The 12,453-nt window shown below is 50.1% G+C and overlaps 1 protein-coding gene and 1 pseudogene across 1 annotated transcript in view; one reads left to right on the forward strand and one right to left on the reverse strand.

The window, feature by feature from the left end:
• The window catches only part of PLXNA4 (plexin A4), a 426,904-nt gene that overhangs the window by 386,709 nt on the left and 27,742 nt on the right, over positions 1-12,453 (reverse strand). The window lies entirely within an intron of this gene.
• LOC108176913 (carboxypeptidase M pseudogene) lies at positions 4,984-6,529 on the forward strand (annotated as a pseudogene).

The raw sequence follows: 12,453 nt of genomic DNA on the forward strand, positions 1-12,453 counted from the left end.
TGCTCTACTCCCAATCCAGCTCCTTGCTAATGGGTGGAAAACACAGCAGAGGATGGTCCCCTGCCACCCACATGGGAGACTCAGATGAAGTTCCTGGCTTCTGGCTTCAGCGTGGCCTAGCGCTGTATGTTGTGGCCATCCGGGGAGTGAACCAGCAGATGGAAGATTTCTGTCTCTCCCTGTCTCTCCCTCTCTCTCTGTAACTTTGACTTCAAAATAAATAAATATTTTAAAAATTAAAAATGAATGTGCATCTAATAATCACAGAAAACATAAACACAACAGAAATAATTCAATGGCACAACTCTGGTGCTGTAATAACTCATATCCATGTGACTTGCCAACCCCAAGCCCTGTCTGTCTCCCTGGAGATGCTGCCAGTCAGTCACCACACTGCCCTCCTCTCTCCTGCTACCAGGTTCAGGGACTTCATTAGTGCCTGTGACTTGGGACCCTGCTTCTCCATCCCAGGTCTGAGGAACATGGAAGCCTCAGACTGATGGGAAGCACAACCTAAGTGAGGCTCTACCCTACCCCAGGAACTGTACCCCCCACAACCCCTGGCGTGCATGTGTGTGCATGCCTTTCCCAAACTTCCTGTGCATTGCACACGACTTGGACATGAAATGGAGGACTCGAGTCAGTGGTTCCCAGTGTGCAGCAGCTTCCCAGGGCAGCAGCACCAGCCGCAAATGGGAACCTGTTAGAACAGCAAACCCGCAGGCCAACCCAGGATCTACTGAGTCAGGGGCTCTGGAGGTGGGTTCCAGCCACCTGTGATTTTTACAAACTCCGCGAGAGACTCTGACGCAGGCTGAAGACCTAAGTGGGTTCAGTCAGCTGCAGAGCCTCGAGTGATAGGCCACAGCCTTGCACCTGCAAGGGGCTCCGAAGGCCGCTTCACCGACACCTGTGAAGTGGGACTCACAACGGGACCAACTTTATCGTGCTTGCTGCAAAGATGAATGAGATCCTGCACAGAACACGCCTAACCAGTCGTAAGCATTCCGAAGTGCCTGCTAATATTAATCTCCTTAACAAGCCCAAGAGATAAGTTCTGTGTTATCATCATCCAACGACCTCAGTGAAGGCTCAAGTGGATTGCTCAAGGTTACTCAGCTGTCAAAGACTTCTCACCAGTCCACCTCCCCCAGGAAGAGGCACAGGTGTTAAATACAGGCGAGGTGTCAGTCCTGCTTCTACCCTCGGCCTTGCAGAAGTTCTCAGCCAGGACGATCTCCCTTCCCCATGGGCATCTAGAAATACACAGAAGCTTTTGTAGTTGACCCTGTGGTGCTCCTGGCTTGTAGGATCCAGAGGGTCCAGGATGCTCCCCCTGCATGTGCAAGATGGTTCTGTGTAATGAGGACTTACCCCACCCAAAATGCCAGGCACACCTCCTTGGAGAAACACTGCCCACCCCGGAGTTCCAGATCTGCTCAGGGCAGGACAGCACGTCTGAGGCTGCCTGGAGAATCCATCAGGTCACAGTCATTGCAGTTGAGAGCTACAAGTCTCATAGGATGTTCCCTATGTTGGGTGCTGTGAGGCCCAGCGTTCCTTCTAGACACTTGGCTGTCTCGCTTTAACATGCACCTGCCTACACCGTTCTAGCTCCCATCCCAGGCTGGATCTCCACTGCCACGGACCTCGGCAAACATTGCCAACACTGTACTACTTAGGAATTCCACACATTCTCCAGAAGCTGATGCAGGATGTGCATGTTGTATCAAAAGAGTAGGAGATAGAGTGTGGATCTGTCTAGAAAACACAGTGCCACTCATTACCTGTTACTCGCAGAGGGCACGGGAGAAGAGAGCTAGATTATCACTGCCGTTCAGAAAGTCAAGAGTCCTGGGAGTCAACAGTGCAAGGCATGGATTTCATCAGTACAATCCATAAAGATGTATTTCAAAGGACTCCTAGTACAGAAGTGCCCAGACAGGGAGCAGGAGCAGGGGGAGGGGAGGACGTAGCAGCAACACACACACACACACACACACACACATTGGTTTCCCAGAAGCATCGGTAGTCAGTGCTTCTGAGGGAGCCGGCCATTCCCCTGAACTTAACACCTCTTTTCCCATACAGAGACCCTTTCTCTCGAGACTCCTACCTAGGGCTTTCAGCAGTCCCCCCTCCCCACAAGAGCAGCAACTGACGGTGCTGAACTATTCCTTGTCCCACAAACCATTAAGCTGCCATGCTGAGGTGGTGAACAAACCCAGAGAGAGCTGGTGCTGGAATGCTAATGGCGAAATTGCAATTATTCTTTCTGTGCTGGACAATTCCTGCTTCAACGTCCCTGGCCTCAGGTCGTATTTTTGTGATCTTTGGATGCTGATGGAAGAGACATGGCCTGATGGAGAAAATAACCGGGGAGATCATGTCTTGATGGAGACAGAGGGAACTAGTCGAGGTTCTTTTGTTGTTTTCTTTTGACAACCACGCAGCTGTCCTATAATGGCTGCTGGTTATAAAGACCCCTATCCAAAGGAAAAACAACCTCGCCATAAATACCTCGCCCACCTCAGTGAAATCGCTGTGTTACACACTTGAGTACCATTTTCGAGGACACTTTAAATAGAGCCTCGGTCGCTGCTTTCAATTTAACGTGTGAACGGGAGCCGCTAAGGCAGGCAGAGAGGATAACACGCTAGGGTAGGCTCACAGTTTCCATCTGCTCGGATTTTAACAGAGCCACGGGCACTTAAGGCTTCTTGGGGACAAGCCTCAAGGTTGCAAGACTCACTCGACCAAGGAATGAGCACCTACTATGCAAACACAAAGCTAGGTTACTCGCACTTGCCCCTGATGGGGCAGGCTTTGCATACAGGTTACAATAGTTCAAGGGAAAATGCGTAAGTGGTACAAGACAGGGAAAAATACTTCCAAGTTCAGACCAGAGCTCGGTGACTTCTGTTTTCTCTTGTGTAGAAGTCCTTGATGAGTTTTATGAAGACTGATGAGTTCTAAAATGGGAGAGATGCAAGAACAATGCCTGAAACTACATCAGTAGCACTCACGGTTGGCAGCAGTACCGAAGGAAGCAGGATTAACACTGCTGACATTAAGCTTCTATTGGTCATTTAAATTATAAAACTAGTTCGAGGCAAAAACAGGATCATCAGATGAAGCTTGGAAAATAATGGGCAACTTTTGCACACGTGGAGAGGAAGGGGCGGGGGAACAGTGCCTACCAAGGTATACAAGATGACTGAGGACTTGCATGGGAAATAACCAGTGATACAAGGTGTCTTCTGCGTCCCTATTATGATATGTCTGGATGGAGCTTTCTTTGTTATTTATCCTATTTTTTTAAATTTACCTTCCTAGGCATATTTGAGTTGGTGTGTTGATATTTTTCCTTAGTTCTAGAAAATTCATGGCCGATGAAATTTCTTTCTCCTCCTCTCTTGATAAAAATTCAACAGGCGGCCAGCACCGCGGCTCACTAGGCTAATCCTCCGCCTACAGTGCCAGCACACGGGGTTCTAGTCCCAGTTGGGGCGCCAGATTCTGTCCCAGTTGCCCCTCTTCCAGGCCAGCTCTCTGCTGTGGCCCGGGAGTGCAGTGGAGGATGGCCCAAGTCCTTGGGCCCTGCATCCACATGGGAGACCAGGAGAAGCACCTGGCTCTTGGCTTTGGATCAGCACGATGCGCCGCCTGCAGCGTGCCAACCGTGGCAGCCATTGGAGGGTGAACCAATGGCAAAGGAAGACCTTTCTCTCTGTCTCTCTCTCTCACTGTCCACTCTGCCTGTCAAAAAAAAAAAATCCAACAGGTACGATCACCATACCACATCCTCTATATCCCTCATCCCCCTTTTCTGTACCCACTGTCTTCCATTCTGGATGATTTCTTTGCCTGGTTCCCCCTTCATTGATTATCTCTCTACTTGCTTCTTCTAAGTTATTTTAGAATCCACCCATTCAATTTTTAACTTCAGTTGCTGTATTTCTCTGTCCTACCATTTCTTTTTCACTCCAGTTTAAATCTACTGTGTCGTTTTTGTAGTTCCTGGTTTGCCACCCTGTTTTGTAACCGTGTCTCATTGCTACCTGAGAATGGTAGACATGGTTATTTTAGAGCCAGAGCCTGATCACTGTAGTTCCCAGGAAACCTGCAGGTCTCTCATTTCTGCCAGCTCTTGTTCATGTTCACTTATTCCTGTGTGTGCCACTTATCTTTGAAAGTATGCTGGACACTGTCTTCAAACACAAGTCTGCAGAAGTTATTTGATGACTACAGTAATGTAGCTTCCTCAATCTAGTATTCTGCTTATATCTATCAGGCAGCTGACTTTGCAGAACAATACAGCATTAATCCCATTTTAGAAACTCGTGTTTTTTTCAACTCTGCCAATGATTTGAAGCCTAGCTTCAAGATGTGTGAGGGCCATTTTACTTACAGCCCTGAGCCAAAAGTGTCCTATGCTTTATCACCCCTGAACTGCAGCTCTGGTCTCCTAGCCCCCTAATGCTGTCAGATGCAATGATGTAGAAGACAGAAGTCTCATCCCTATGTACTTGCCTCTGGGTTTCCATTTTCTTTCAAAATTTGGCCCTAAAACATTCACCACCTTGCTAACTTAGAAGTATCTTCAAGCACACATTTGAAAATATTTTTGCCATTTTCTTAGTTTTTCCTCAGTAGGAAGATCAATCTGAGTTATCCAGCCTGCCACCATCATAGCAGAAGTCTCACTAGTGCATAATTGAACTGGAACATTGTTCTTATGTTAGAAAGGAAAGAAAAATGGGCCAGTGCTGTGGCATAATAGGCTCAGCCTCCTCCAGTGGCACTGGCATCCCACATGAGTGCCTGTTCGTGTCCTAGCTGTTCCTCTTATGGAACTGACCAACGCCATGGGGCCCTCCCGTGAGTAAAGGTAGAAACCTGTGGGTTCTTGTTGTGGGACAGTTCCCGAAGGAACACAGAGTTGGGATTCCAGACTTCAAATACGTGGCAAATACGGACGAGACGGTTGAGCGGGAACTGCTGCTCCATCTGATTGACTATCTCGTAACCAACCACGGGAAAGACCCTGAAATCACAAACCTCATCAACAGCGCCCGGATACACATCATGCCTTCCATGAACCCAGATGGATTCGAAGTCGTCAAAAATCTCGACTGTTTTTACAGCAATGGAAAGGAAAACTTTAACCAGTATGACCTGAATCGAAACTTCCCCGATGCTTTTGAATATAATAACATGTCGAGGCACCCTGAAACTGCAGCCGTCATGAAGTGGCTGAAGACCAAGACATTCGTCCTCTCTGCAAACCTCCATGGCGGTGCCCTGGTGGCCAGTTACCCATTTGATAATGGCGTTCCAGCAAGTGGGGCATTGCTTTCCCGAAGTGTAACTCCTGCTGATGATGTTTTTCAATATCTTGCAAATATCTATGCATCAAGAAACCCCAACATGAAGAAAGGAGGTCAGTGTGAGAACAAACTGAACTTTCCTAACGGAGTTACCAATGGATACTCCTGGTATCCACCGCACAGCGGAATGCAAGACTACAACTACATCTGGGCCCAGTGCTTTGAAATTACGCTGGAGCTGTCATGCTGCAAATACCCTCCTGAAGAGGAGCTGCCATCCTTCTGGAATTATAACAAAGCCTCATTGGTCGAATATATGAAACAGGTGCACTTAGGTGTAAAGGGTCAAGTTTTTGATATCGATGGAAATTCATTACCTAATGTAATTGTGGAAGTCCAAGACCGAAAACATATCTGCCCATACAGAACCAACAAATTTGGAGAATATTATCTATTTCTCTTGCCTGGGTCCTATACAATAAATATTACAGTCCCTGGGCATGATCCATACCTCACAAAGGTGGTTATTCCAGAGAAATCCCAGAACTTCAGTGCGCTTAAAAAGGATTTTCAACTTTCATTCCAAGGGCAACTGGATTCTACCCAAGTATCAGATCCTTCATGCCCACTGATTCCTCTCTACAAAAATTTTCCAAGCCACTCAGGGGCAACAAAGCCTAGTTTGTTCCTTTTTTTTTTTTTTTTTTTTTTTTTTTTTTTTTTTTTTTTTGACAGGCAGAGTGGACAGTGAGAGAGAGAGAGACAGAGAGAAAGGTCTTCCTTTGCCATTGGTTCACCCTCCAATGGCCGCCACGGCCAGCGCACCGCGTTGATCCAAAGTCAGGAGCCAGGTGCTTCTCCTGGTCTCCCATGGGTGCAGGGCCCAAGCACTTGGGCCATCCTCCACTGCACTCCCAGGCCACAGCAGAGAGCTGGCCTGGAAGAGGGGCAACCGGACAGAATCCGGCGTCTTGACCGGTACTAGAACCCGGTGGTCCTATTTTTAATGACACTACTTTTGCACATATTTTTCAAATAAAGTAAAATGTGAAACTCAAAAAAAAATTCCAAAATATGCATCAACTTGAATTCTGGACTAAAGAGGAAAGAAACTCAATAATCCAAAGGGAGCCAATGGAGGTTCTTGAGGAGCCATAACCTGAGAGCTGTGTTAGGGACAATAAATTGGGCACTCAGGTGCCAAACAGATGAGAGGGGAGTGAGACCAAAACCAGGAAGCAGAGTCCACAGGTGGCTCAGTGTTCAGAGGAGAGGTAAACACATCCGTCAGGGTCATGGCACTGAGACTAGGAAGCCGGGACGGATGGGCGCTCCAGGGTTCTATGTGAGTGAGGTGTGCCAACCAGATGATGGAGGCCAGAAGCAGAATGTGGGGAGGAAGTCAGGAGGAAGGTAGGATGATATGATTTGCCAATTGACTTTAGGTGGATTTGAAAGAAAAGTCAAAACTGAGTTCTGGGACATGGGGAGCTCAGAGACAGGAGAAAGAGATGCTGTGGTTGGAGCCATAACTCACTCATCCTCCTTCTAAGTCATGGACACAGCTCCAAGAAAAGACCTCAGTGTGAAATGAGTGACAGTGGCCACTCTGCAGCCCAGGGAACTCCCAGGGGAGAGCTGACTTCACGCGAGAACAAAGAATCTGCCCCTGGGATGCATCCAGAGACAGTGTTGGTGTTGTCAGGCAGCGGAGCAACCTCCTGGGGAAAAGGAGGCCACCCCGTTTTGTGTTATTAGAGGTGTTCTAAGTGAAGCTGGCTAACGGCACAACTTGTGTGGGGCAAGAAGAAAGCTCCCAGGGCCCCTTGCTAGTAACCAGAGACCCTGGGGCACAAGAACACAAGCCAAGAGGGGCCAGGGAAAACAGACGGTGCACAGAAATAGACCAGTATACAGAGGGGGAGAAGCGCACACCCCACCGCTGAGGGACAGGTGGCCCGTGGGGGCTCCTACGACTGTCATTATGGGTTCCGCTGCGGAACAAAAAGGTGTCCACTTCCCAGGCTCCTAGGTAGACAGCGAATTCAATGGAAATGCAAACCTTTAAACTGTAATCACACTTTTCTTGGCCTACGCAGCTGCCAGAGACTCCAGATAGTCTTCCCATCCTGCCTTCCATTTATATAAATGAGTGTCAAAGGCAGCTACCCATGAGGAAATAACCTCTGCTTCCACGGTGGGGATCTGGGACAGGAACTAAAATAAAAGTAAAATGTTACTTGAGGAAGGGCTATATAATTTCATAAATAAATTACTGAGGTTGACATCGATCTGAACTACACTGGTGCTCAGGGAAGCGCTCCCACCACACCCGGCAAAGCTCAGCGCACAGCCTGCCTGCTTGCTTTTGCCTGTTTTATTAATTGTCTGCACAAGATCAATAAGACTTGCAAAGGGCCAATGGACGTGCTTCCCTCTGCTTATCCTACGCCAGGATTCTTCAGACCTGGAACTCAAGACAATGAAGGCGTCTGCCCCCATAGCCTCTGGCCTCACATTGTCTGTCCCCAAAAGTTCCCACTAATGCTCTCAAAAGGACTAGCCCCACTACAGTCACTTCAAATGCTTCTGTGGGCAGCCTTAATTTAACCCTGCCAAAGTCAGAAGGCAGGGATGGGCAGAGGGTCGGGAAAGCTATGCATGCAGAGTGAGCCCTGAGTAAAAATGCCCCAAAGAGGGACTGCCCGCTCCCCATGCCAGGCCTGTGTGTGCCAGTTCACCACGAATTCACCCCCAGTATATGGCATGATGTCTGCCTTCCAGAGACCCCCCAATAGACGCTCACTGAAAGGAGGACTGGGGGAACTGGGGTACGGGAACAAGCCAGGCAGTGCCCCACTCTGCAGACAATTCTCAAACATCCTCTCCCCTGCCCCAGGTGCTCCTCTCTTATTGCGAAGCCCCAGGAGGAGCCTCCCTGCGAATGTGCTCTGGCTTTTTCCCCTCAAAGCCTCTTTTCTACAAAAAAGAATCAGAATAGAAGCTACTGAGAAAGGAAAGGCTCCAAGACTTTCCTCTGTTGTTTGCAAGAAGGGGAGAAAGGTGCAGATCGGGATACGTTAGGATTAAGGTGTTAAGACATGCAAGAGGGTGGAGGGGCTGAGAAAAGCCAGAGCTGCTGGGAGAGGGATGGGCTCAGCTGATTGGCTGACACAGTCCACCAGCGGGTACCTGTGTGTCTGGCTCCAGCAGGAGGTGGCTGAGTGCATTTCTGATGACTGAGAGGTGATGGCCACGCATATTCACAACAAACAAGAGGCTCACCAGTCACCAGCCAACCCTGCAAACAGAAGAGCACTCTGGCTACCCCAGCTAACACCAGCTAGTCCAGGAGGGGAGAGTCTGGTTTTAACAGCTATCCTGGAAGGGAGGGTGCTCCAAAGGGTGCCTGGCTGAGTCAGACCCATGACTGACATCCCTCTGTGATGGTCTGACCACCATGCAAGGAGCTGGGGCCCCTTCCCCCAGCAGCGGCTTCAGGAATGAAACCTCACCTATGCCCAAAGACCATCCTCACCATGAATGCAACTGCAGCATCACAAAGAGGGGATCATTGTTAGAGATCTCCCTAAGTAGTCTCAGCCTCTCCACTCTCCAGGCCCTGAAAAAGCCTGCGTACATCATTCATTCATTCATTCATTCATATTCATTTTCTCTCCCCCCCCCCCACCTGCCTAGCCCTGACAGGAAGCTTGCACTTACAGCCCATGAAGGAAGCAGTGAAGTTCCTTGATTCGTTCAAGGCTCACTTCCAGCCCAAGCTGGACTACACTGGTGGGTTCACCTGGGACCCTTCAGGAATCTCTTTCCAGCTCTCCAGGCCACTGGCCCTAATGCCAGGCTTCTGTGTGAACAATGAGCGGGGCAGGCAGCCATTCTGCTTCTCCTAGAAGCTTCCGTGACGCAAGTTTTGCTCGGAAAGCACAGCCACAGAGTAGCAGCCTCCTCAACACCATGGCCAAGGGTGCAAAAGCACATCCCAGCCACCTGCATCTTCTCTCCGCAGCAGACACCCTGTGCTCTAAAGAAGGGACGAGAACTAACCATCTGCATCTGCTCACCTCCTGCATCAACAGGGAGCTGCGTGGCCCCCTCCTCAGTGGGGCTGTGGCCTTCTCTGTGGAGGACATTCACTCACTCTCATCAGAAACTGGACCTCGATACCTCGGTCAGTATTTCTCCAAGCACAGTTGCTGTCCACAGGAATCAGAACCTCTGAGGGGCAGGGGACCAGGAAGCTACAACTTCAATTGCTCTTTGGGTAATTCTTATGCTATAAGCAGGGCCCCCGAGGTCAAGAACCAACCCAGAGACCCAGGCCAGGGAGGCAGAAGACAGCAGCGAGCGAGGCGAGAGGGACGCGATGCCTTGCACGCGGGCTGGAGCCCACCAGCTAGCAGCGCTGGTGGCCTCCGGTCGTCGCCACGTGGGGAGCAGAGACTCTGTTCTCAGAGAGCACTGTGTGTGTTTCTGCAGAAGTGCATGCTACACATTTTCAGTGGAATTCCTTGAGCTACAAATGTCGGCCCTGGCAAAGCATTCCTCTGGCCTAAGCGAGACACACTAAACACAAAGACCCTCTCTCCCTTCCTCAGGTCAGTATCAGCAATCCCAGATGCAAAGGGAGCCCAGGGGCCTCCCAGCCTGCTGGACGGTAGCCCTCAGGTTCCTCCCTCTCCCCTTCCCACTGCCAGGCCAGTTCCCACCGCGAGGGAACTTCCCTCCGGATTCCAAATCTTCACTGCTAGGAAGGGGGAGGCCTCGCTGACCTTGCCAAAGCCCTGAAGGACCAGGAATCACACCTGAGGCTCCTCAGCCCTTCCCTTGAGTTCCTAAACCTCAGAGGAGGAACAGAGCCGACAGTTCTAGACTACGATCACCACAACATGCAGAAAAGGAGAAAAGAGCTCCCTGTGTGTCCAGGGCATGCAGGAAGTCCTCCAGGATCGTTCTCCTGGGATCAGCAGGGAGCATCAGCTCCAGCCTTAGCAGGGACCACCAGGCTCATGCCCCAAGTCTGACGCTTTTCCACCCAAACAGAAAAATGAAGAGGAGGCGAGAAAGGGGCAAGGAAGAACACCAGCCACTCGTTCTTTCCTTCGTCTTCCCCGCACACCTGCCCAGGGAGAATCCTTACAAAGAGGTCTAAAGGGAAGAAAGATGCAGGGGACAGTGAGAGGAAGCCGCCCAGACATGGGTTTACTTACTCTGCCAGCCCCCTCCGCCAGTCCTGCCCAGCTCAGCACACACGCCGATGGGCTGCAGGGACTGAGCAGGGGCAAGGCCAATGCACAGGTCAGACCACCCAGGTCGAAAGGAAGCAGGATTCTGGTGAAAGCTGTTTGTGAGCACATCTCCGGCATGTGGCAGCCACGTGGCCACATGATAAAGACCACTGACAGCCCACACCCAGACACCCATTTAGTTCCAGGATGAGAAGGGGACAGAAGCAGGTGATCCCTTGAGTACTAACCTTTAATGATATCCTACAGAGAAGGGTGGAAAGAAACACAGCACTAGTAGAAAAGACCAGGACAAATTCCCCGCTAGTGAACAGTGTTGCCTTGGGCTTCCAATACTGACCAGTCATCAGCTCCACTTGGAACCCCCTTGGAGAAGATCCTCCATCCCCACCCCTGACCCCCAACACCCTTAGAGCTTCTGACTCAACAAACTGGGATAGGGCCAAGGAAGATAGAATTTTTTATAAGTTCCTCAGGTACATCCTAGGATAAACAGGGCCTTGAAGTCACCAATTTCCAGAATGAAAACATGCAAATCAAATGCCAGACTGACCCGTCTGGTCTTGCTGTTCAAGGAAAGGCAGCTCAGAGGATGCCAACAGGCTACAAGTAGCCTGAAAAATACATTATTTTTTAAATGCTTCCTCTTTCAAAATGGTATGCTGAATTTACAACATGGTGGTATTTACCCTGACTCCAGTTCATGAAGAGAACTTAAAGTCAAAAGTCCTTTCACCAAAGGAAGACGTACTAGGCTGTGCCATTCAAAAGGTTAGCTCTGGGGGGTGGCGCTATGGCACAGTGCTATGGCATGAGATGCTGGCATCCCATATTGGCACTGGTTCAAGTCCCAGCTGCCCCACTTCCGATCCAGCTCCCTTCTAATGCACCTGGAAAGGCAGTAGAGGATAGCCCAAGTCCTTGGGCCCCTGCACCCACGTGGGATACCCAGAAGAAGCTCCTGGCTTTTGCCTGGCCCAGTCTCGGCCATTGGGACCATTTGGGGTGTAAACTCTACCTTTTGAATATATAAATCTTTAAAAAAAAAAAAAAGAAAGTTCAATCTGGGCCAAGCATTGGTGCCCCAGCTGCTTGCAAGCACCACCTCACTACCCCATAAGGAAGGCACTGTCACTCCCATCGTACAGGGGAAGAAGGGGTATGGGGGGTGTAAGTTACTTGCCCCTGCAAAGTAGTAGGGTATGATTTCTTTTCAGATTACTTATTTGAAAGGCAGAATTACACAGAGAGATAGAGAGAGAGAGATCTTCCATCCTCTGGTTCATTCCCCACACAGCCACAAGGGCTGGGGCTGGGTCAGGCTGAAACCAGGAACCGGGAACTCCATCCAGGTCTCCTACGCGGGCGGCAGGGGCCCAAACACAAGGGCCGTCCTTAGTCACTTAGTCACTTAGCAAACGCCTCCTTCACATCAACCTGGTGTCTTCGGTTTCTTTCCCAGGGTGCTCTGGAATGCAGCCAGGTGTGGGTGAGGGTCCAAGAGTGGCAGAAGTCAAGAGGAGAGGCTAGAACCTGCGAGAGCCTAGAACATACATTCCTGGGATCCACTGGTGGGTGCAAAACTGTCCCACGAATGGTGACTCATCTTGCCCTGCAGATGAACCAAAGCAGAGACTTTGCAACAGCCAGACACGTCAGGGCTGCAGAGGAGACAGAAGCCTCCAGGACTCCTGGAATACACCTACCATGACATATGCGACTGTGGAGTCAGCAAGAGACTTGCTGAGCCCCTGAGACATCTACTCCGTGGGCAGCTCCGAACTGCAGCAACCTGCAAATGAGCCCTGGTGAAGACAAGGAAGCAGGGAGCACTCTGTGGCCACGGCTATGGATCCTGA

The sequence above is a fragment of the Oryctolagus cuniculus genome, chromosome 3 (assembly GCF_051225735.1).
Source record: "Oryctolagus cuniculus isolate XC-2025 breed Fujian yellow rabbit chromosome 3, ASM5122573v1, whole genome shotgun sequence".
NCBI lineage: Eukaryota > Metazoa > Chordata > Mammalia > Lagomorpha > Leporidae > Oryctolagus > Oryctolagus cuniculus.